The sequence below is a fragment of the Hyperolius riggenbachi genome, chromosome 11 (genome assembly GCF_040937935.1).
Source record: "Hyperolius riggenbachi isolate aHypRig1 chromosome 11, aHypRig1.pri, whole genome shotgun sequence".
Classification (NCBI taxonomy): Eukaryota; Metazoa; Chordata; class Amphibia; order Anura; family Hyperoliidae; genus Hyperolius; species Hyperolius riggenbachi.
Genome location: NC_090656.1, coordinates 40,881,222 through 40,886,543, shown reverse-complemented (window position 1 = coordinate 40,886,543; position 5,322 = coordinate 40,881,222).

Sequence of the window (5,322 nt, the reverse complement as noted above, 5' to 3'; positions counted from 1 at the left end):
TCAAAGTATAGGAAAAACGCAAACCGCTCTGAAAAAAAATTGCACTTCAGAGTGGTTTGCCAGGCGTTTTTGTTACAGTAGCTGTTCAGTAACAGCTTTACTATAACAATACATGAAATCTACTACACCAAAAACGCTTCACAAAACCGCAAAATGCTAGCTGAAACGCTACAGAAAAAGAAGAAAAAGTGTTTTAAAATCTGCTAGCATGTTGCGGATCTGCTAGCGGATTTTGGTGTGCACTAGGCCAATGACAGTGTTAACACACACTTTCAAAATTTTGCACAAAAGTAGAAAATACATACAAAAAAACTGTTAAATGAAATGTTGTGATGTTATGGCTTAAGGGGTTTCGCACAGGAATTTTTAGAATGGGACTCGTTTTTCGCTACAAGCGTTGCATCGGACATTCAAATCAAATGATTCTCAAAAACTATATCATAGACATGTGAAATAATGATAATAATAATAAATAATAATATTTGTATAGCGCCTTTTTCCTGTCGGACTAAGGGCCCGTTTCCACTATAGCGTTACGAAATCGCCGGCGAATCACCGCAGGCAAATCGCATGCGGGTGCGATTCCGCATGCGTTTTTTGCCGCGATTTTGCATGCGATTTCGCATAGGTAAGGCTGTATGCGATTTTAACCATGTCACTGCCTGTGTGAATTAACATGGGTACCTATGCGAAATCGCGGCAAAAAACGCATGGGGAAAACGCATGCGATTTCCCTATTAAATACATTGCGTGCGATTCGCCTGCATTCCACACGCAGGCGAATTCTGAGGCCCCTACCCTGCAGATTTTTTCTGCACAGAAAAACGTGCGGGGAAACGCACAAGTGGAAACAGTCCCATCCACTTGTACTGACTGTGCGAATCCGCATGCGTTGCCCGCATGCGGATTCGCGATAGTGGAAACGGGCCCTAAAAGCACTTGCGAGGCAGCCACTAGAGCGCACTCAGTAGGCAGTAGCAGTGTTAAAGAGACTTGCCCAAGAAATTCCTTACTGAAGAGCCGAGATTTGAGCCCAGGTCTCCTGTGTCAGAGCCAGAGCCCTTAACCATTACACTTTCCAGCCACTGCTAGGCGGAGTTATACACCATATGTGCAGTCATACATTATGTAGGTGGAGATATACACCATACGGATAGGCCCTTTAAAATCTCCAAACATTAAGTTTAAATGTCACACCACCACCATGTCAGCCGTGATGTGCAGGAAATTGGTGAATTCTGATATATAGATTCATCCTATAGTCCCAGTCTGTGACTGCACAGGATTATCCGCCTGTAACCAATAGTGGCATCTCAGTACAATAATAATAATAATAATAATAATAATAATAATAATAATATAGAACGGAGATTTATACAAATCTATATTCAATTCAACCTAAAATGTACCAGTTAAAAGCAGGGCTGTGGAGTCGGAGTCGAAGTCGTGGAGTCGGGCAATTTTGGGTGCCTAGAGTCGGAAAAAAAAATGCACCGACTCCGAACGAATTTGTAACTGTAATTAAAATAGAATATATGATAAAATGTTCTATTTCTCAGATAATAGTCATTAAAAATAATGTATATATACAGTATATATAAGTAATAGCTGTGGTTAGTCCACAAAAATGAAATAAACCTATCAAAATTAGTTACTTGTGCTGCTTCAGTAAAGCAGTCCCCGTATTTTTAAGGTCAGATATACATATCTGATTGTGACTGTATATATGCTGTGTACACAGGAATATATATATATATATATATATATATATATATATATATATATATATATACACTAAACATCATCTATGCTGTAAGAATAAAGCCTGATGTGTAGCTGTGTCACTAATAGAGATGGTCAATGAGATGGAAATAATTCTGCATTGATGCAGATTTATGCAAATGTATGCACTCCCTTTGCTGATGAAATCAAATAATTTGGTATGTTGTTAAATTAGGTTTAGTGACTGCAAATTAAAGGGTACCTGAGACGGATGAAAAGTAAAGTTTTATACATACCTGGGGCTTACTCCAGCCCCCTTCAGGCTAATCAGTCCCTCGCTGTCCTCCACCACCCGGATCTTCTGCTATGAGTCCTGGTAATTCAGCCAGTCAGCGCTGTCCAGGCTGCATGCCGCTCCCACAGCCAGGAACATTCTGCACCTGCGCAATAGTGCTGCACAGGTGTAGTATGCTCCTGGGGGTGGTGTGTGTGCATGCGCACTACACCCGACTGGCTCAAGTACCTGGACTCATAGCAGAAGATCCAGGTGGTGGAGGAGGACAACGAGGGACGGATTATCCTGAAGGCAGCTGGAGGAAGCCCCAGGTATATATAAAACTTTAATTTCATCTGTCTCAGGTTTACTTTGTTACACAGTAGTACTATACTCTACATATGCACTCCCCACAGAACTGCAGGGAATCCACTGAGAATGCTGTGCACATTGAACACAGTGGTGTTGTCTGTTTACAATCTCCATATTCCCCTGCAGAGTACCTGCACATCATTCTTACATGTACCCACACTTACATTGCCTAGGGCCTGATAGATGTTCTTTGTTCCGGTTTGTACCTTTTAACCACCCTGGCGTTCTGATAAGATCGCCAGGGAGGCTGCGGGAGGGTTTTTTTTAAATTAAAAAAAAACTATTTCATGCAGCCAACTGAAAGTTGGCTGCATGAAAGCCCACTAGAGGGCGCTCCGGAGGCGTTCTTCCGATCGCCTCCGGCGCCCAGAATAAACAAGGAAGGCCGCAATGAGCGGCCTTCCTTGTTTTGCTTACACCGTCGCCATAGCGACGAGCGGAGTGACGTCATGGACGTCAGCCGACGTCCTGACGTCAGCCGCCTCCGATCCAGCCCTTAGCGCTGGCCGGAACTATTTGTTCCGGCTGCGCAGGGCTCAGGCGGCTGGGGGGACCCTCTTTCGCCGCTGCTCGCGGCGGATCGCCGCAGAGCGGCGGCGATCGGGCAGCACACGCGGCTGGCAAAGTGCCGGCTGCGTGTGCTGCTCTTTATTTGGTGCAAATCGGCCCAGCAGGGCCTGAGCGGCAGCCTCCGGCGGTGATGGACGAGCTGAGCTCGTCCATACCGCCAGGATGGTTAAAAGTACTCTTACCAATGAATAGTTTTAGTCTAAAGGGAATAAATATAGTAGTCTACATATCCTTCTCACTTCATTTGTCTTGTAAAATTCCTAAGCGTTGGCAGTTAAGAGACGAATTTCACGTTACATACTTTTAATCAACAAAATTGTAATATGCAAATTAGAGGAGTCGGAGTCGAGGAGTCGGAGTCGGTGGAATCCTAAACTGAGGAGTCGAAGAATTTTTGGACCGACTCCACAGCCCTGGTTAAAAGGCTAAGAAAAGAACTTTTAGGAACCAAAAATACTGACAAGTTTAGAAATGTACAAATTATCTCTAGAAATACAATAAATAGGTAGAAATGCTGAGTTCCTGTCCTGTCGTTACACATACTGCGCACAATATGGAAACTTCTCCCTCTGCAGGCTCGCCAAGTTCCTACGCCCTAACTGCTACAATGGGGAAGGGAGAGCTGGATAGAACTACAAGTACCAGCGTGCCCACTACTTGTTGAAGCATGCTGGTACTTTTAGTTCCTCCCAGGTAGGAGAACCACAAGTTGCTGGTCCAAATTACTACAATTTTTTACCCTTGCCCTCTGTCGCTATGGTGACCGAGATGCCAGTATCTCACCCATACGAAGGGTTCTCTGGTTATATAGACACTGCAGATCAGCATTTAAGGGAGTGAAGCCATTCATTGCATTAATTGACCAATGAGAAGACTTAAAGGTCTAAGGGGAGGGATTTCCTCCTGACAGTATGAGTCTTCCTCCTGGTACTTCCATCAATAATTTCTTAGGCTGGCAGCACACTTGTCTGTGCGGGAAACCATGAGTTTTAGGGCACACTTCCACTCGTGCGGCGCGATTTGCTCACAGAAAACGAGTCAACGAATCCGCATACGGTTGCGGATTCGTTGACGTTTTCATGCGGAATCATTCGCGATTTTAACAACGCGATTTTAACTATGTCAATGCCGGCAAGCATTGACATGGGTTTTTTAACGAAACCACGCGTGGAAACGCCGGGAAAACCAAGACTCAAGTGCTTGTGGTTTTCCTATTTAGTTAGTTACATGACAGACGATTCGCGTGCGGGTGTGCGGCGTGCGAATTCTGACGGCTCTGCTGTGCAGATTTTTTCTGCAGAGTGAGCCGCACAGAATTCCTGACAAGTGGAAACGGCGCCATCCACTAGTATTGTTTGAGCGTATCTGCATGCAGGAAACGCATGCAGATTTGCTCTAGTGGTAACGAGCCCTCATGGCATGTGCATTACTGTGTTTTTTATTTTCCCTGTGTTTGCGTTTTTCATGCATTTCCAGTTTGAGTTTTTAATAAATATTCATCTTCAGTGAGTGAAAAAAATTTAAATGAATTCCCTTTTTTTCCCTCAAAAACACAAGCAATAGGACCTTTATGCAACTTGAAGGGGAGTCAGCTAATCAGGCGATGAGCTGACTCCAGCTATGCTCCGGATTGGCTGAGTGACTGGGGCGGCGCTGTGGAGCGCTTGCAGTATATATAGGACAAGTCATTCAGTTGCTCCGCGTCTGCTGTTGCAAATGCTAGATCAGAGTGATAAGATGTACTAAATTTCGTATCGTTTCAAGTTAAGGAAACCGTGCAGTAAATTTTTAAGGGGCCTTATTTTATATACTATTGCAGGTCAGATTTGGCCATCTCCTTTGGCCAGCAGGGGGGTGTTCAACAAATGTGGCCCCCATAGGCTATCATTCATAAAGCATTTCCGCATGCGGAAATGCTTAAAACAGCTGACTTTACCGCACATGTAGTAAAATCTGCATTCATAAAGGCTCCTTCCGCATCAAAAGCTGACATTACCGAGCACAGCGATAAATCACCGCCTTGTGCGGTGATTATAGTAAAAAATGTAGCAAAATGTTAATTCATAAAGATCACCGCAAGCGGTGTGAGGTCGGGAAGTACCGCTCCCTCTGATGTGGTGATAACAATGTAAGTGAATGGAGACACACAGACCTCCGAGGCAGCTGCAATAGAGCGGAACACGGAGAAATGTATCAACTCGGCAGATTCAGTGTCTCCGCGAGCCTACCGCCTGCCTAGTTCGGGGAATATCCGCACTGCTATCGCACCTGAACACTTTTTTTATGAATGAGCAGCCAGAAGTCTAAAACACCGACAGCAGTGTTTTCCCGCACTGATTCTCAATACCGACAGCACTTTCATAAATGATAGCCATAGACTTGTA